Here is a 21,615-nt window from a genome sequence, read left to right as displayed (position 1 = left end):
CAAGGGGCCCTTGTTCAAGTTGCCGGTGGGAGTGGTCCCGCTGTGCAATAATTCACGCCGGACCGAGATCATCACCATGATGCCGGACTGCAACACGCATGGCCCTGACCCGAGCTGGAAGGAGCCAGAGGACATCAAGGTGCAGCAGTTCTTTGACACTCTGCACGAGGGGTACATCAACGCCGACACCGAGCGGCTACTCGTCCAGGACACCACCCAGGCGGAACTGGACTACATCGCCACCAGGGCGAGGGAGGCGCAGCTTGCCGAGGAGGCCGGCTGTGCTGGTGGTGTGGAGGACAAGGATGCGACGGCCGTGGAGGAGGAGGAGCTCACCCGGTGGGCGGCGGCCGCCGGGGAAGCCAGCAGCGCCGGCACCGAGGCTCCTCTGGTTGAGGATGCGGCCGACGAGTCGTCGGAGGAGGAAGCCGGGGCTGTTGACCCTCCGGCCACAGGGAGAGGGCGAGTCCTGCGGCGGGCCACTTCTGGCGAGCCGGTATGGCCCGTCAGGGCCGCACGGCGGCCAAAGTCTCCGGAGGAGTCCGCGCGTCAGACGAGGGCCGCGGCGGTGAAGAGAGTGGTGAAGGCCGCGACGGCGAAGAAGAGAACGTCTGCCTCCTCTTCGCCCAAGCGCGCCCAGACTCCGCCCTCCTCCCCTCCTCCGGCGGATGCTGACCCGGGGGTCACCTTCGACTTCGGATCCCTTAGCCCGAGGAGGAAGAGGAAAACAGCAGAGGAGGAGGTGGACGACGAGTAAGTATCTGGCTTCTTCCCGTCATCTCTGCCTCCTCAACCTGTGTCACTTGTCTTGACTTGCTTTCATCTTTGCAAGGACGCGGAGACGCTGGCCCAGAGGGTGAAAAGGGCCAAGACCTCGGTGGGCAGCCAGCCCCCGGCTGGTACTTCAAGGGCGCCACTGGTGATGTTGAGCAGCCCGGACAGCAGCCCCCGGCGCAGCCCCCAGCATAAGTCCTCCGCTCGCTCCTCGTCGATATGTGTCATGGGTAGGATACTTTGGCGCTGACCTTGTCTCATATGCAGGATGAGAGCAGCAACGGGAGGAGCCACAGAGGGCTACTCCCACCACGCCGCGCCCATCAACCACACCGCCCCGAGGGGCGTCCCCGGCAAGAGCGCCAAGCACCGAGCCCACGCACATGGAGGAGGAGGAGGAGAACTTGGGCGCCGGTGGCTTCGCCTCGGCGCCAGATGCTGGCGGGGAGGGGACTTCTGCTTCCCAGCCCGGGATCAGTAAGTCTCTGGCCTTTTGTCCCTGCTTTTTCTCTTCTTTTTGAATCTTTGATCTTGGCTCTACCCCACCCTCTTCTTGATATCCAGATCCTCTCCCGGCGGACTGGGAGGACCTGGACACCGTCATCGAGGACGTGGCCAAGGACGCCGCGGCGGAGGCCGAGAAGACCGCTGCCGAGGAGGCCGCCAGGGGCGCCGCGGAGGAAGCCGCCAAAGGGCCCGTCGGGGAGGCCGGCAAGGGGCCTGCCGGAGAGGCTGGCAAGGCTGCTGCCGAGGAGGAGGTGGTCGATGACTAGCCCTCCTCCTCCGCTGCCTCCGGCTCCGGCAGGTACCTGAAGGCGAGCGACTATCAACTGGCCTCTAGCCCGCCAGCCTTAGTTATATTTTGTCAGGACCCCGATTCCAAGTCACATCGATCTAGCCGGTAACACCTCATATCACTTTGGGGCCTCACGCACGGTATTCCCACGGGTGTCGCCTTACCATGGCCCGGGACCGTTTGCGCCTTTTGGCTTGCGTATATGATAGTGTCGCTAGCATCCATATGACAAAGAACCTGGGCCGACATGACTAGTCGTGAACCCAAAGTGGCACTAACTTACGGGGACAGGCATACATGAATCAACATCGAGCATGTCGGTCAGCAGCGTGCGAATCCGGGCTATAGCACTGGGCTAACGGGACTCCGGTGAACCGGGCTATAGCAGGCTAGGCAGGACTCCGGATGTCACCGCGTGACATTTCCCCGAAGGGACACACACAGGAATGAAGTGAATCACATGTCGGCCAGTCAAGTGTTCCGAAGCAGTAGTGCTGGGCTAGCAGGACTCCGGATGAGCCGGGCTGTAGCGGACTACAATGGCTCATGGAAGCACAAGACTACATTTCCCCATAAGAGAGGCTACCAAGGATAAACAACTAGGTTGTCGGATCCCACACATACCAAGCATTTCAATCATACACACAATATGCTCGATATGTGTAAATACAACATGGCATCACAACAAAACTCTATGACTCAAAGTATTTATTCATTAGGCTCCGAGGAGCGAGATATTACAAGCATGGGTCTCATGACCCAACATTCCGAGCATACAAGTCAAAGCACATGCGGAAGCTTAACATGTCTGAGTACAGACATCTACAAATGGAAAAGGCTGAGAAGCCTGACTATCTACCAGATCCTGCCGGGGGCACAAGATCGTAGCTGAGGTATCAAGCTAAACATCGAAGTCCACACGGAACTACTAGCAAGACTGACATCCCTCTGCAAAACATAAAATAGGCAAATGTGAGTACAAATGTACTCAGCAAGACTTACATCAGAACTAGCTACATATGCATCGGTATCAACAAAGGGGGTGGTGGAGTTTAACTGCGGCAAGCCAGCTTTGACTCGGTGGCTATCCTAAACTACGACTTCAAGTAACTCTTTTGAGGTGGCGCACACGAGTCCACATATTCACCATATCAATACACCACTATGGATCGGCTCCCATCTCCCTACGAGAAGTCCATCCATAGCACCCACGCTTATCTTGCGAGTTTTAGAGTATCCACTTTCACTTGTCTATGAACAGTTATAGGCAACCCACAAGTCCTTTACCGCGGACACGGCTATTCGAATAGATCATTTATAACCCTGCAGGGGTGTACTTCTTCACACACGCTTTCACCACTTATTGTCGTTTACACGACATGTACTCGGCAACCTTCAAGCGGAAGCCCAGCGAGGGTGTCGGCCACGACCTGACTAACCACACAAGTCTCTAGTCCAGGTTTATCGCCTATTCAGGTTCCATCCGCGAGATCCGGCCGGGGTTTCGCTCACAGCCCCAAACGATGTGTGCAGGGTTCCCGAGACACCAAACGGGCACCCGGTACACCGTGCCATGGTGTATCTACCGCATCATAGCCCACCCCTAGGGTCAGCGCTACGCACGGCCTCCAACACATATCCTACAAACACCAGAAAATAGTTGCAACTCCTGGACAGAGATCAAGGCGATTAATAAGTCAAGAGGGTCCATTGATTTTGGGCCCAACGCGTGGTAGTAGCTGTTCATGGATCACAAACACAGAACTCAGTTCCTGAGGACGGTTTCAATGAGACAACCCACCATGTACTCCTACATGGCCTCTCACCGCTACCTTTACCAAATCATGTTCACACATAGTAGGACATGTTCACACACTACCAATTCATCCCCGATGAATCGGACCTGACTCAACTCTAAGCAGTAGCAGGCATGAAAAACAAGCATGAATGAGTAGGCACATCAAGGCTCAAACAACTCCTACCCATGCTAGTGGGTTTCATCTATTTACTGTGGCAATGACAGGTCATGCAGAGGAAAGGGTTCAACTACCGCAGCATGTAACAGATGAATCGTTGTTGTCCTAATGCAGTAAAAGAGAGCAGGAGCGAGAGAGTGGGATTGTATCGGAATGAACAAGGGGGCTTTGCTTGCCTGGCACTTCTGAAGATGATATAGCTCTACATCGGTGTCATCGAACTCATCGTCGGAGCATACGTCTACCGAGGGGGAACAACCGCCGGCAAACACAGAAAGAACACAATTAATGCAATGCACAATATGATGCATGATCATGACATGTCAATATGCTGTGATTTGAGCTGATGCAGCTAAGAACAGAAGGGTTTGAGTTGATTTGAACCAAAGGTTCAAATTCAAACTAAGAACTTATAAAGTGCATTATCATGTTTTGATCTAAACAGCAAGGTTAAGTTGTTTAAACATGCATGAAAATGGCACAGATGGGTAGATTGGATTTTTCTGATCATTTTTCATATATAAATCTTTTCATTTGGAGTTACAGATTAATTTCTATGATGTTTTTGAAGTTTATAGCATTTTCTGGAATTTCCTGAATAAACTTAAATCCAGAAAATGCTTTACTGCGTCAGCATTGCGCAAGGCTGATGTCAGCAGGTCAACTGGGACGGTCCAGGTCAAACCTGACCAGTGGGTCCCACACGTGAGTGTAATAGGGCAGGGACAGAGGCTAACCAGTGGGTACGGGTCAACGTTGACGTGGCATGGTCAAAATGACATGTGGGGTCGGCTATATTAACCTAAAGTAAACAGGGAATAAATCATGGGGTTAATTAAGGCATGGGCCCCATAGTCAGTGGAGAGGAGGTTAGTTAGTTGGGTCATTAGTGGCTAATGACAGCGCCACGTCGGCGTCACCGGAGTTACGCCGGCGGCGACCAAAAACGCGGCGGAGGCACACTGGAGAGGCTCGGGTTTCGCCTACGGTGGACCGTTCGGTGCGCCCTTTGGCCCTACGGAGAGCTGGCGCGATGGCGCGTCAGATGGTGGTGGTCTCCGGGCCTAGGGTGGCCGGAGTCAACGGCGGTGAGCTCGATTGCGGCCGCCGGAGTTCGGGCGCGAGCGGGGACGCGGTTGCGGTGGTCGTGGCGATGTGCATTTAGCACCTACGGCATCTACATGGTGCGGTGAGTTCGATGGGCGCATGCCCGGGACCAAATGGTCACCGGAGCATCACGGGAGACAAGCGCGGGCGGCGGCGCATTCGGTTGCAGGCGAGGCGACGGCTACGACGCATGAGGGGAAAAACGGAGAGGGGGAGCAGGAGCAGGGGCTCACGGTGGGTGCAGCGAGCTGCTCAGCGGGCTCGAGGGAGGTCAGAAGCGAGCGGGGCGACGGAGGCGATCTCGTCGTCAGGAGGTCGAAGACGAGCTCGGTGAAGACGTTCTGGGGCCTCCGGCGGGGCATGGCTCGGTGAGGCGGTCGAGAAAGAAGTGGCTGAGCTTCTGGGCGTGTCGGCGAGGCGTGGGGAGGCAATGGCCGCGGTGGTGGCGAGCGGCGGCGACGAACCCGTTCGGGTAGGTGAGAGAGAGAGGTCCAGGGGAGGGGATGAGCACGGGGGAGAGCGGGAGGGGGTCGAGGGGAGCGCGTGGCGTCTCCGGGGACGTCCAGGGAGAAGCGGCAAGCAGGAGCTGGCCGGGGCGCGTGGTCGCGCGCGTCGGGCACGCGCCCAGCGTCCTCCTGGCGCGATGGAGACGACAACTGGCAGCGCCAGTCAGCTGGGCCGGTGCAGATGGGCCGCCAGGTAAGTGGCCCAGGTAGCTTCTCTCTCTCTCGTTTTTCTATTTATTAATGTTTTCTATTTTCTGCAGTTGGTTTTGATTTGATTTAAAACATCAAATCATTTTTTGAACTTTCTGTAATTGTTATGTGAGCTCAGGAACTAGTACAAGGTCACAGGCAACTTACAAAAATATTTGAACTTTATTTCTTATATAACAGAAATAAATTCAACTCAAATATGTCATTTATTTAAGTCAAAGGCCCAAAATAAATATTTCTGTGATTCCAAAAATATTGGTTTGAATTTTACCTCTTACCAATATTTTCATAGAGTAACAGGAACATTTCTTTGGACTCATTTGATGGGAATTAAATGTTGATTATTTTCAAAAGGTTTCTGAGGCTTTGAAAATTCCCTCAATTCAAATTTCAGAATTTAGACATGATGATCATGCAAGGACAAGCAAAGGCTAAACTAGGGTTGTGACAACTCACCCCCACTAAACAAGAATCTCGTCCCGAGATTCAAGATGTGAGGTAAGAAGACAGAGGGGGTGCAAGACCAACACAATCTTCGCGATCCAGGTTGCACCTCATAAGGTTGTTGATTCGTTGCATACGTTGATCTTGACATCCTCGCTTTTGAGATCTTCATCCACGCAATGACAACGGAAAGAAACTCTACTAGGATTGATCTTCTCGAAGATCGAGCTATACAAGATCAACTCGCGGAATGAGATGTTGAAACATCTCGAGTTGAGACACAAAACACATCGAGAGGGATGGAAGAACAAACGACGAGGTTTGATTTGGTGGGCAACAATTCCACGCTTAGAGAGATGGTGGATGGTGTTGAGGTGGCGAGGAAATAATTGCCATGATCCCATAACGGGGCACCTTGGGGGAGGTGACTCGTAGAGTTATTCCCTTAAATGGCAAAAAGAATTACTTTTGATATCTAGATCATTGAAACTCTTTATACCGGCCTAAGGCAATCACAATCGATCGTTTGGCGGAGTTCAAAGGAATGGCATATCCGGATTCGAATGGATGATGTGGACTACCTTGTTGAAGACAATGCGATGGATGGTTTTGCTTATCATCGGGAATGGATGGGACCCATGGTAGGACCACTTTTGAAGATGATCCTAAACAACAATTACCGAGAGGGCAGCCCATGGAAATTGGCACAATGGCAGTGCAGGCTGGGAACCAAATGTAGATGTTGGGAATGTTCCAACCATCATATCTGCCTGAGATTCAGATCTGGTTGGTGTCAGGATATTCCAGACTTATCCAGTCTAGAGAGAAAAATGAAAGATTGCAACACAAATCGATGAGATGGCATTGCGAGATTCTCGGGAGATGAACTACGATAGCAAGCTCCAAAACATGAGCTGGTTCTGCTACATACATGTGAACACGTTGTCCAAGACAAGCATGACCACATAGTAGTCTTACAACGCAACACTACCGAGTTCCGATTGGGAACCATCATTGCGGAGAGCGAAGTCCTGTGCATGTACCTTTGGGTCCTTAAGGATTAGCACTTAAGAACTTCTTTTCCTTCAACAAATCAATCAGTGGCTTGGTGTGCTAGGGATTACATATGGAATGTAGATGATCAGTCTATCAGACCATAGAATACTTCGCACGGGCATGACTGACTTGGGATGATTCCAAAGGAAGCAAAAACAAACTTACTCGCATTCACGGCGGCAACTTACATCTAATGCACATGAATTCGAGGAAGTCACTTCTTCCATCCAAGCATAAGCTTCATGAACAGAACACGAAGGCATTGCTTACGAAGTTTTCAACACTAGGTTGATGTTCAACATGAATCATGGGGGAGACAAAATTTTGCTGATGGGCTCAATAGCAACTCATCGAAATTTCCATATCACTGGACTTCCACCATCATGTGAACACGGTGATAGCATTGGTCAGACCAAAAGATGTAATGGTGTATGCTCGAGGGATCAATCACGAGTAAGACAACATTACGAACATCGTTGGTTCTGATTTAACTTGACGATAGCCCATACTCAAGTCAAAGTTTTGACAAGACAATAGATCCAACAACTGATCACGAGGACCAATCGATGGAAATATCATCTTTCTTCAACACACACACACGCGCACACAAAAAGATATCCCTTAACATGAACTAGTTCAGACAAGCTTTTATCTTCCAACTCTCCAAGTTGTTGTTTGGCTTAACCAACTAGCTCAGGGGTATCCCACACAGATTCCTGGAGAATGGGGGGTTTGGAGGAAAACCAACATGATCACGAACTCAACATAGCGGTCAGGTGACAACCTGGTAATACTTCCGAGAAGATATTCGGAACATCACGAACCACCGATATGTTACTAAGCTCGAGAACAATCTTGCTTTTCAGAGCAAGACGGTATGATCAAATAAGCGAGGGATTGAATAATCCTAACTCATTGATCAAAGAGTGCACCAGAAATAAGGACGAGGTAGCACAATCAATCTTAGAATGATGATTCAATAACCAACACGCTAAGAATGAGAATATTGTCCATTTACTACCAAGTAACTAGTTGCTAGTAGTATTGATTTCACACATTACGGTTCACTTGTCAGTATTACGGTTGCAACAACACGGAACCGAGGAGCGAATGATGATGGCGAGAAGTATCACTGCATCAAGAATTCTTAAGAGTTGGTGTGCAATTCCCATGACATTCTTGATATAAAGATGGTAATATCCCAGGGTAGAATAGATCAAAGGCTGGATTGGCAATTTGATCTGCGGAATACAATTGCTTTGACCCAATCCTAGATATGGATGAGGTACTGGAGTTTGTTTCTCCTAGTCATTCTGAAATAGAAGGGCTCGACGGACCATAAGAATAGTAGGCATCGATGAATGAATGCACGCATACTCTTGACTATCAATTGATAGATGGAGGTCAGAAAACAACTAAAGAGGGACAATTCAAAGGAACATATGTTTTTCTGAGTTGTGGATGCATAGATTAGTATGTCGAGCGAAGCTCAACATTTCTTCCGGATAACCCATGCGGAAAGGGTAGAACTGGCAGATTTACAATATAGAATGGAGAACTCATCAAGAGCACTCTGGTCGTGACCTTTTGGTTCAAAAGAACTCCTGGCAAGAATGGTTCATGGTAATTGGAAGAAGGATGTACCACGAACCTCGAGGACTATCGCAAAGGTTACTAATATCCTAAAGGTACGAGCAACACTATCAACACGAGGTAAGTAGAGTGAATCTTGGGTCAAGAACCCAGGAGTAGAATACCTACTACTAAATGGCATCACGGGATTCTTTCGAGAATGAGTGCCAGAATCATCACACTGGGAACAAAAAGCATTGCTAGATTACTCGGTGACTTTCCAGGATGCCTAGGGTCGTAATACTAGCTCCATCTTATATGTCGAGGCAGTAGAGTACCTCAACAAACCGTTTAGTGTGCTTAATCTGTCCCAAAAGGAACTTCGGAATGGTAGGAAGGAATTTGCAAATGCATCAGACTATTTAGAAACCTGGGATGACTCGGACAGCATAACGGCTGTAAATGCTCAAAAAGATTTGAGACATCCTGCAAAATAGTGGCGTAACCACTTAACATCATCCTATCAAGGTTCTGGTTCAACTGACAACATACTAAAAGTAGTAGAAACTGAATTGAGGCCTGGAACCAACAATCCTATGTCTCTATCATAGTAACTCGTCATCCCAATAGATAGATGAGAAGGCCTAGTTCTTAATCCTCGTAGAAAAGAAGAGGTTGACTTAGATTAGAAGGGCATAAGGTAAAGGAGTAAAAAGAGCCTTACGTTCCCTTCCACAATCAATTCCCCTATATATAACTAAAGCATTTCTAGACTCAACTTCGACCAGTTTGGCTTGGTAATCCTACAGGCAGTCAGGCTCTGATACCAAAGCTATCAGGACCCCGATTCCAAGTCACATCAATCTAGCCGGTAACGCCTCATATCACTTTGCGGCCTCACGCACGGTATTCCACGGGTGTCGCCTTACCATGGCCCGGGACTGTTTGCGCCTTTTGGCTCGCGTATATGATAGTGTCGCTAGCATCCATATGACAGAGAACCAGGGCTGACATGACTAGTCGTGAACCCAAAGTGGCACTAACTTACGGGGACAGGCATACATGAATCAACATCGAGCATGTCGGTCAGCGGCGTGCGAATCTGGGCTGTAGCACTGGGCTAACAGGACTCCGGTGAACCGGGCTGTAGCAGGCTAGGCAGGACTCCGGATGTCACCGCGTGACATTTCCCCGAAGGGACAGACACAGGAACGAAGTGAATCACATGCCGGCCAGTCAAGTGTTCCGGAGCAGTAGTGCTGGGCTAGCAGGACTCCGGATGAACCGGGCTGTAGCAGACTACTATAGCTCGTGGAAGCACAAGACTACATTTCCGCATAAGAGAGGCTACCAAGGATAAACAACTAGGTTGTCGGATCCCACACATACCAAGCATTTCCATCATACACACAATATGCTCGATATGTGTAAATACAACATGGCATCACAACAAACCTCTACAACTCAAAGTATTTATTCATTAGGCTCCGAGGAGCGAGATATTACAAACATGGGTGACCCAACATTCAGAGCATACAAGTCAAAGCACATGCGGAAGCTTAACATGTCTGAGTACAGACATCTACAAATGGAAAATGCTGAGAAGCCTGACTATCTACCAGATCCTGCCGGGGGCACAAGATTGTAGCTTAGGTATCAAGCTAAACGTCGAAGTCCACACGGAACTACTAGCGAGACTGGCGTCTCTCTACAAAACATAAAATAGGCAAACGTGCAAATGTACCCAGCAAGACTTACATCAGAACTAGCTACATATGCATCGGTATCAACAAAGGGGGTGGTGGAGTTTAACTGCAGCAAGCCAGCTTTGACTCGGTGGCTATCCTGAACTATGACCGCAAGTAACTCTTTCGAGGTGGCGCACATGAGTCCACATATTCACCATATCAATACACCACTATGGATCCACTCCCGTCTCCCTATGAGAAGGCCATCCATAGCACCCACGCTTATCTTGCAAGTTTTAGAGTATCCACTTTCACTTGTCTATGATTTGTTATAGGCAACCCAGAAGTCCTTTACCGCGGACACGGCTATTCGAATAGATCATTTATAACCCTGCAGGGGTGTACTTCTTCGCACACGCTTTCACCACTTATCGCCGTTTACACGACATGTACTCAGCAACCTTCAAGCGGAAGCCCAGTGAAGGTGTCGGCCACGACCTGACTAACCACACAAGTCTCTAGTCCAGGTTTATCGCCTATTCGGGTTCCATCCGCGAGGAGATCCGGCCGGGGTTTCGCTCACAGCCCCAAACGATGTGTGCAGGGTTCCCGAGACACCAAACGGGCGCCCGGTACACCGTGTCATGGTGTATCTACCACATCATAGCCCACCCCTAGGGTCAGCGCTACGCACGGCCTCCAACACATATCCTACAAACACTAGAAACTAGTTGCAACTCCTGGACAGATATCAAGGCGATTAATATGTCGAGAGGGTCCATTGGTTTCGGGCCCAACGCGTGGTAGTAGCTGTTCATGGATCACAAACACAGAACTCAGTTCCTGAGGACGGTTTCAATGAGACAACCCACCATGTACTCCTACATGGCCTCTCACCGCTACCTTTACCAAATCGTGTTCACACACTTAGCTCACACACAGTAGGACATGTTCACACACTTCCAATTCATACCCGATGAATCGGACCTGACTCAACTCTAAGCAGTAGCAGGCATGACAAACAAGCATGAATGAGTGGGCACATCAGGGCTCAAACAACTCCTACTCATGCTAGTGCGTTTCATCTATTTACTGTGGCAATGACAGGTCATGCAGAGGTAAGGGTTCAACTACCGCAGCATGTAACAGATGAATCGTTGTTGTCCTAATGCAGTAAAAGAGAGCAGGAGCGAGAGAGTGGGATTGTATTAGAATGAACAAGGGGGTTTTGCTTGCCTGGCACTTCTGCAGATGATATAGCTCTTCATCGGTGTCATCGAACTCATCGTCGGAGCATACGTCTACCGAGGGGGAACAACCACCGGCAAACACAGAAAGAACACAATTAATGCAATGCACAATATGATGCATGATCATGACATGTCAATATGCTGTGATTTGAGCTGATGCAGCTAAGAACAGAAGGGTTTGAGTTGATTTGAACCAAAGGTTCAAATTCAAACTAAGAACTTATAAAGTGCATTATCATGTTTTGATCTAAACAGCAAGGTTAAGTTGTTTAAACATGCATGAAAATGGCACATATGGATAGATTGGATTTTTCTGATCATTTTTCATATATAAATCTTTTCATTTGGAGTTACAGATTAATTTCTATGATTTTTTTGAAGTTTATAGCATTTTCTGGAATTTCCTGAATAAACTTAAATCCAGAAAATGCTTTACTGCGTCAGCATTGCGCAAGGCTGATGTCAGCAGGTCAACTGGGATGGTCCAGGTCAAACCTGACCAGTGGGTCCCACACATGAGTGTAATAGGGCAGGGACAGAGGCTGACCAGTGGGTCCGGGTCAACGTTGACGTGGCATGGTCGAAATGACATGTGGGGCCGGCTATATTTGCCTAAAGTAAACAGGGAATAAATCACGGGGTTAATTAAGGCGTGGGGCCCATAGTCAGTGGAGAGGAGGTTAGTTAGTTGGGTCATTAGTGGCTAATGACAGCGCCACGTCGGCGTCACCGGAGTTACGTCGGCGGCGACCAAAAACGCGGCAGAGGCACACTGGAGAGGCTCGGGTTTCGCCTACGGTGGTCCGTTCGGTGCGCCCTTTGGCCCTACGGAGAGCTCGCGTGATGGCGCGTCAGATGGTGGTGGTCTCTGGGCCTGGGGTGGCCGGAGTCAACGGCGGCGAGCTCGGTTGCGGCCGCCGGAGTTCGGGCGCGAGCGGGGACGTGGTTGCGGTGGCCGTGGCGATGTGCGTTTAGCACCTACGGCGTCTACGTGGTGCGGTGAGTTCGATGGGCGCATGCCCGGGACCAAATGGTCACCGGAGCATCACCGGAGACGAGCGCGGGCGGCGGCGCGTTCGGTTGCAGGCGAGGCGACGGCTCCGGCGCATGAGGGGAAAACAGAGAGGGGGAGCAGGAGCAGGGTCTCACGGTGGGTGCGGCGAGCTGCTCAGCGGGCTCGGGGGAGGTCAGAAGCGAGCGGGGCGGCGGAGGAGATCTCGTCGTCAGGAGGTCAAAGACGAGCTCGGTGAAGATGTTCGGGGGCCTCCGGCGGGGCGTGGCTCGGTGAGGCGGTCGAGGAAGAAGTGGCGGAGCTTCTGGGCGCGTCGGCGAGGCGTGGGGGAGGCGGTGGCCGCAGTGGTGGCGAGCGGCGGCGACGAACCCGTTCTGGTAGGTGAGAGAGAGAGGTCCAAGGGAGGGGATGAGCACGGGGGAGAGCGGGAGGGGTCGAGGGGAGCGTGTGGCGTCTCCGGGGACGTCCAGGGAGAAGCGGCAAGCAGGAGGTGGCCGGGTCGCGCGCGTCGGGCACGCACCCAGCGTCCTCCTGGCACGGTGGAGACGACGACTAGCAGCGCCAGTCAGCTGGGCCGGTGCAGATGGGCCGCCAGGTAAGTGGCCCAGGTAGGCTCTCTCTCTCTCTTTGGTTTTTCTATTTATTAATGTTTTCTATTTTCTGCAATTGGTTGTGATTTGATTTAAAACATCAAATCATTTTTTGAACTTTCTGTAAATTGTTATGTGAGCTTAGGAACTAGTCCAAGGTCACAAGCAACTTACAAAAATATTTGAACTTTATTTCTTATATAACAGAAATAAATTCAACTCAAATATGTCATTGATTTAAGTCAAAGGCCCAAAATAAATATTTCTGTGATTCCAAAAATATTGGTTTGAATTTTACCTCTTACCAATATTTTCACAGAGTAACAGGAACATTTCTTTGGACTCATTTGATGGGAATTAAATGTTGATTATTTTTAAAAGGTTTATGAGGCTTTGAAAATTCCCTCAATTCAAATTTCAGAATTTAGACGTGATGATCATGCAAGGACAAGCAAAGGCTAAACTAGGGTTGTGACATATTTTCTCTTAGAACATCTGCAGGCAATTTTTTTACTGAAGAAAATGCACAGCCCAGTTCTATTTTCATCTAAAAACGCCATGTCCTACTTCGTTTTCTAATCTCCACCTATAGTTTCACTAGTTCACATACATATATTATTATATTGGAAAAACATAAAGTTCCCTTTTCACCTTTACATCCCTATTTTTTATTGTTGTTTTCCCTCCCAGCGTTGATCTTTTTACCACTGGTTTTCCCTAAAACCAACTCAATTGTCCCACGTCTTATTAGATTACGAAAATAAAAACAATATTTTATTTGGAAAATCAATAAGTTCTTACAAAATAAATGTTTATCATTATAAGTTGGCAGGTTAATCATGTTGATTACATTCAGAAAACATTACAAAATGTGTAAAGATTTTACGGACCAATTTAATCATAGACGTGCAATGACGTCTCAATGTACTAGAATGTTTATGCTCCCGTCGCAACTCACGCACAAATTATCTACCTTCATAATAAACTGCCCGGACTAGGTTCATTTTAACAATACTCCGTCTAGTCGTGCTGGGCTACAAATTATTTATTTATTTGCAATTTTTCTGAAAATGGGATCTAATAAGTAATATGAAATGGGTTGTAATAAGTATTAACAAATGAGCTATAAATATAAAAAAGCAAACTGACAATTACCCCTTAAAAAAGCAATCTCGCAATTACTTTCAAATTTTGTTTTTTATTCCAATTTTTACATTTTAAATATCATTAGATTTTAAGCTAATTGTTACTTCATTTGTTTGTTTCTCACTAGAAATTTCTGGATTAAAATAGTTCGGACTCCACCGAAATATGCATAATTAGGTTGAATTTTTTGACCGTGATCCTGGGCAGAAAATGGGATATAATAAATTTTTTAAGAATTAGCAAATGGGCTGCAAATTATTAAAAAAAAAGTAGCAAATGGGTTTTATGTTGTCTGCCACAGATTTGGAGGCTGACTTGTGGGTCTACTAAGTTGATGCATACACAAGGTTTCTCAAAAAAGAAACTAAGTCAACAATCGACTCTACCAGTGTGAGACCGTTAGATGTCAATCCAACGGCAATCGTGCTTCTTCAGTCTTAGATCTTCCTGCTCCAGCCGCCCAAACCAGCGCCGGTGGAACCGCCTGCTCCCGCCTCCCGTGGCTAACTGTGCTGCTAGGCAGGCCTCACGGCCCTACCCTACTCGCATCGCCGGCCTGGCCATCCCTCTACTCACCCACACCACCTGTTATTCTCCGGCGACAGCAGCCTCACACTGCAGCCAAACCAGTAAACCCTCATAACCCCCCCCCCCTCCACATGGGAAAAACCTATCAAGGCTTCCTCAGCTCCGGGGCGTTCCCTTCCTAGGCCTCGCCGCCGTCCACAGCCTTGGTGCTCTCTGCGCGGCGTGGTCAACGTGGTCAAATGAACGCATCCATCGGAAGAGGATTGCACGTGGAGAGGCAGACAGCTGGGTCCACGGCCGCACATAATGAAGTGCCTCCTTATTACGCACAAAATATTGATTCCTCCACCTGACAGCGGGGACCCACTGGAAGGGCCTCCATGTTTCACAAAAAAATGTTCCCCACGCTGAAAGCTGGGACCCATGATACGTCTCCAACGTATCTATAATTTATGAAGTATTCATGCTATTATATTATCCATCTTAGATGTTTTATATGCATTTATATGCTATTTTATATGATTTTTGGGACTAACCTATTAATCTAGAGCCCAGTGCCAGTTTTTGTTTTTTCCTTGTTTTTGAGTTTTACAGAAAAGGAATACCAAATGGAGTCCAATTGACGTGCCAATTTTTGATGATTTTTATGGACCAAAAGAAGCCCCTAGAGTAAAAGAGTTGGGCCAGAAGAGTCCCGGGTTGTCCACGAGGGTGGGGGCGCGCCCACCCCCCTAGGCGTGGGCCCCTATCTCGTCGACGATTTGGAGACCCCCCTGACGTGAGACCTACGCCAAAAATTCCTATAAATACAGAAACCTCCAGAAAATAAGCTAGATCGGAAGTTCCGCCGCCGCAAGCCTCTGTAGCCACAAGAAATCAATCTAGGCCCTCTCTGGCACCCTGCCGGAGAGGGCCATCATCACCGGAGGCCATGGAGGAGGATCCCGAAGGGGCCATCATCGCCATGAAGGCCAAGGACCAGAGGGAGAACCTCTCCTCATCTAGGGGGGAGGCCATGGAGGAGGAAGCACAAGGGGGAGAACCTCTCCTCCTCTCTCCCGGTGGCGCCGGAGTGCCATCAGGAGGGGAATCATCGCCGCGGTGATCGTCTTCATCAACATCACCATCCTCATCTATTTTACGCGGTCCACTCTCCCACACCCCGCTGTAATCCCTACTTGAACATGGTGCTTTATGCCACATATTATGATCCAACGATGTGTTGCCATCCTATGATGTTTTGAGTAGATATCCTTTGTCTTTGGGTTGATTGATGATCTAGATTGGTACGAGTTGTATGTTTTATTTTGGTGATGTCCTATTGTGCCCTCCGTGTCGCGCAAGCATGAGGGATTCCCGCTGCAGGGTGTTGCAATACGTTCATGATTCGCTTATAGTGGGTTGCTTGAGTGACAGAAGCATAAACCCGAGTAAGGGGGTTGTTGCGTATGGGATAAAGGGGACTTGATATGTTAATGCTATGGTTGGGTTTTACCTTAATGATCTTTAGTAGTTGCGGATGCTTGCTAGAGTTCCAATCATAAGTGCATATGATCCAAGAAGAGAAAGTATGTTAGCTTATGCCTCTCCCTCATATGAAATTGCAATGACGACTACCGGTCTTGTTAACAATTGCCTAGGATAATTCCGCACACCGACCCATCATTATTCCACACTCGCTATTTATAATACTTAAGTAATACATTCTAACTTTATGATAACAGCACCTAGTTTTATATTTTAGCTCTCTGATACCATGCAAAGTTATCCTCTTCATACCCACAACGTAGTTTTATTTCTCGTTTCTAGTTGGAAGCAAACGTTCGGTGTACGTAGAGTCATATCAGTGGCAGATAGGACTTGAGAGAATATTGATCTTACCTTTAGCTCATTGTGGGTTCGACACTCCATACTTATCACTTCCACCTTTGGGAATTGCTACGATGATTCCCTGCACTTGGGGATTATCAACCCACTAGCTATATCTTCACACACAAGGAAGTGCTTCCTTATTACGCGCAAAAAATTGATTCCTCCCCCTGCTAGCTGGGACCCACCAGATTTGGAGGATGACTTACTAAGTTGACGCGGCCGCAGGGCTTTCTCAACATAGCCAATATAAACGATTCTAGCTGCAGTGACCGTAGGATGTAAGTCCAATAGTCATGATGCTTCTTCAACCTCTAGTGTTCTTGCTCCAGCCGCCCAAACCAGCGCCGGCCATACCGCCTGCTCATGCCTCCCATGGCCGGCTGTGCTGCCGTGTAGGCCTAACCGCCCCACCCAACTCCCATCGCTGGCCTGGCCATCCCTCTACTCACCCACACTTCCTATTATTCTTCGACGACGGCAAACAAACCAGTAAACCCTCATACTCCCCTCCATGTGGAAAACAACTATCGAGTCTTCTCCGGCTCCGGGTCGTTCCCTTCCTAGGCCTCGCCATCGTCCAACGTCCTGGTGCTCTGGGCGCGGCATGGTCAACGTGGTCAACAAATGACATCCATCGGAAGAGGACTGTACGTGGGGAGGATGGCAGTTGGGTCCACGGCCGATGCAAGGAAGTGTCTCCTTATTATGCGCAAAATAATGAATCCTCCACCTAACAGCGGGGACCATCGGAAGGGCCTCTATATTTCACGAAAAAAGTTTCCTCCCTGACAGTTGGGACCCACTAGCTACATCCTTGCACGGAAGGAAGTGCCTCCTTACCGCGTGGTCGCGAACGTGTATGTACATAGGAGTCGATCGGACTCTGTTGCAGCGATGAACCGTGGTCGAGTAAGGAGTGACACTTTTCGTAGTAGAACAACTGACGTAGCATGCCACGCAGTCCCGTCTATATCATGTACACGTACGTACAACCATGATGCAAGAAAGTAAATATGGCTACGTACGTACATACGGGCAGGGTCTCGAACAAGTACAGTGACGGCGTCATGTTCAGCGGCAACCAACCGGTTGGGTCGGAACGGAGGAAACAGCGTCATGTTCATTGGGACGCAACCGACTGGGTTGGAATATGTCCTGTTCATCGGGAGCCAGCCGGCTTGGACGAAACAGCCGAAACGAGGTCCGGCATACCGCAGAACGGAGGAAACGGCCTTCTGCTCGACCGCATACGGTCAAAACAGTGTCCTGTTCATAAGGAAGGGTCTGGTGTACCACAGCATACAGGAAGCGGACTTCTGTTCGAGTTCCTACGGTTGAAACAGGGTCCTGTTGATCGGGAGGGGTCTGGCGTACCACAAAATGGAGGAAACGGACTTCTGTTCGAGCGCCTAAGGTCGAAACGGGGTCCTACTCATCCATCGTCTATTGCCTTGCTCCAGCCTCCACGGGCTACTGTTCATCCACCGTCGACTTCCTCCAGCCTCCACCTGCTACTGTTCATCCACCGTCGACTTCCTCCAGCCTCCACTTGCTACTGTTCATCCACCGTCGACTTCCTCCAGGCTCCACCTGCTACTGTTCATCCACCGCGACTTCCTCCAGCCTCCGCCGGCTATTGTTCATCCAGCCTCCACCGACTACTGTTCATCCAGTCTCCACGGGTCCTGTTCATCCACCCCCAACTAGCTGGGGTGCGGCGGCCTCCTCAGGGTCCTGTTCAGCGGCAACCGCCTACTACAACGGGGTCTTGTTCATCCCACCCCCACAGGGAACTGTGCATCCATTGCCAACCAACCGGCTCAACTCACCACATCTTGACTCGTTCTACATATCGCCCGCTCGGTAGCAATGGTCACTGTTCATTGAGAGGCAACCCAACACCGGATCGCTGCGTCTCACACGGGGCTCGATCGGCTTCAGTAAGCAGCAGCAACAATCAATCGCTCGGGTTCAGTTAGCAGCAACAGCGAAGGAATTGCTCGGGTTCAGTCAGTACCGAAGGAATCGCTAGGGTTCAATAACAGCCTCGATCTATCGCTCGGGATTAGTAATGTAGCTAGTGCAATCGCTCAGGTTCATTAAGCGAACGCCTCGCTCGGGTTCAGTTAGAGCTAAACCCTCGCGCACACACGCATATGTCCAAGAGAGAAACGCGCAAACCATAGTGCATCGCTCGGCCTTGACCACCCACCATAACTGGGAACTCCTCGACATTTTCCTTGCCCTCACTTCTACCACGATTTTGTCATAGACGGCCCAAAGATTGTCATGCAGGTGAGTCTCCGGCCCGCCCAGGATGAAAACCCAATTTCTGTCATAGAAGTAGGAGCCCACCACATCTATGATGATACGTGTTTCTGTCACAATTATCATCATATAAGTGTATAACCATGACAAAAAAGTTTTTATTCAGGCCATAATGTCATGGATGTGTCTTTTCTTTGTAGTGTCTGGTATTCCAGAACTGAAACGATATCAACTATAACGAGAAAACCTTGGAGCTCAACTCCCCGGGTCCAATCCATACAATCAGCAGGCACCAAGACAGAATTATCACACTGATATAGCAACGATTCCAACAATACCCATGTGATCCTAAAATAATTGAGTGAGAAGAGTAGTAGCATCAAAACACCTACGTCACAAATCCTCACAGGAGCGACGAAGGGGATAAGGAGTAAAAAGAGTTCCTACTCTCCGATATATAGCTAGACATAGTTTTTTTCTAGACTCGACAAGGTTTGATCAATCAAGGGGGCTCCTACGGTCGGTAAGGCTCTGATACCAACTTGTAGTGCCCAAGGTGCAATTCTATCCCGATCACGTGACGAATTCTTGATTGGGCAGAATCACATTTTGAGCGCTTAGCAAGGTGGATATCATTACAACATACCATGTACTGAAAACATGAGAATACCAGATAAAGGCTTACACTCGCCACAAGCTACATCATGAATACATCAATGCATAGCAATCAGCATACAGAAGAGCAGGATCTGACTATGGATGAAATCAAACGAAAAAGAAGAATGGCATCCACCTTGCTATTCTCAAGCTCCCAACCGGAGGAAGAAGCAGGAGAACTCCAAAAACAAACATGCATCGCTCTCACATCAAAGCATCGCTTTACCTGTACCTGCACCTGTTGTTGTAGTAATATGTGAGCCACAAGGACTCAATAATCCCATTACCATGGGTATCAAGACTAGCAAAGCTTAATGGGTATGGAATGGTTAAGTGGTGAGGTTGCAGCAAGCACTAAGCATTTGTATGGTGGCTAACTTACGAGTAAAAGAATAAGAAGAGTAATCTATGCATAACAGCGGCAAACTAGTAATGATCAATAAGTGATCTTGAACTACCTACGAGGCAAACATAACCCCACCATGTTCTCTTCCATAACTCCCTCGAAAAGATACGGTCATGGTTACGCACGCGGTTGGTGTGTTTTAATTATAAATTAGTGTCAAGTTCTCTACAACCGGATATTATAAATTTCCAAGTCGTCACATAACCATGGGCACGGCTCTCAAAAATATTTAGCCCTGCAGGGGTCCTCCAAGTAGTCCATTATAAATTACCACACGCATCCGATGGAACATCCTCACACCATGATAACACGATGCTTACGATAAGGAATCCCGGTGGACAAGTCACTCATCAACGATGCAACTAAACCAGCAAGACCACCCGGTGTGTCATCACCCTGATAAGAGCCACACGTATCTCGTTCTTAGGACACAACCGTCTATGCAAAGTGGACGATAGCCAAGTGACCTTGAATTGCGCCGAGGTGGCACCGCCGACTGCTAGGTAGGTGGGCCAACACTCATTAGGAGCACTGGCCCGATTTGTTGATTAATTATCCACGGGGTCCAGAAAGTCCTATGCAAGTTTTAGTTGTTATTAGGCAAATGTAAAAGCAAAGTTGGGCCTTGCTGGAAGAATTAAACCTAAGCAAATGATCAGGGGGGTCCCCATAAAACCCCACACATGTTAGGAGCGCTCATCAAGGAACATAACACTGGTATGACAGAAACTAGGGCGGCAGGAGTGGAATGAAACACCAAGGAAAAGGCTGATCCTTTCACCCTTTACTAAGTATATAGATGCATTAATAAAATAAGAGATATTGTGATATCCCATGATATCCATGTCCCAACATGGAACAACCTGCAACTAGCAACACTATAAGAGGGGCTGAGAAAAGCAGTAACATAGCCAATCAACGCTTTGCCATGATGATGGAGGTTAGAGGCTTATCATGGCATATTGGGAGGTTTGACAAACAAGTGGTAGGTAGCGAGACATAGAGATAGCATTGAGACAAGTAGCAAGGAAAGATAGTAGTGATATCCAAGGTAATGGTCATCTTGCATGGAATCCCGCTAGGAAGAAGATCGAATCCATGAAGAAGACGAACGGGCGTAGTCGAACGAATCCTCATACTCGCAACGATATCGGAACTATCGAGAAGAAGCACGGCCGGAAAGAAGCAAACAACACGGTAAACCAACAAGCATAATCATGGAATGATGCACATCCAAGTATGATGCATGTCTGGTTTAAGGAGGCATGGGATGGCAAAGTGCAACATACAATACTACAAATTAACTGAAGCTCAATATGCAACGAGTTGCATATTGACGAAACTCCACGTTCAAATCATTTAGTTCACTTCGTTTAGGTACTCATCAATATTAAATGTTGGTTAACATGGCAAGAGGTGAAGCATAATTAATCTACCTATCTAGGCAATTTAAATGATGTCGGAAACAACATATAACAATTCTGGAACTTCCCCATATGCAATTTTCGAATTTGGTACTGTTCTTCCTAAAACACAGTTTTGAAGTTATTAAACATGCAAAGTAAGTGCACCATGTTAATCTACACATTTTTTCTAGATAAGTTACATATATAATTTATTTATTTCGAAGCTATGGTTATTTGGTTATGAAATAAACCATTTTAGCATGTCATCTATGCAAATTAATGCAAACAAACATTTTTAACATGGATGAAAATTGGATACTGTGAAACTACATGAAATTGTAAGCATTTTAC

Source organism: Aegilops tauschii, chromosome 7 (assembly GCF_002575655.3).
Source record: "Aegilops tauschii subsp. strangulata cultivar AL8/78 chromosome 7, Aet v6.0, whole genome shotgun sequence".
NCBI lineage: Eukaryota > Viridiplantae > Streptophyta > Magnoliopsida > Poales > Poaceae > Aegilops > Aegilops tauschii.
Note: the sequence above shows the minus strand (reverse complement) of the source record.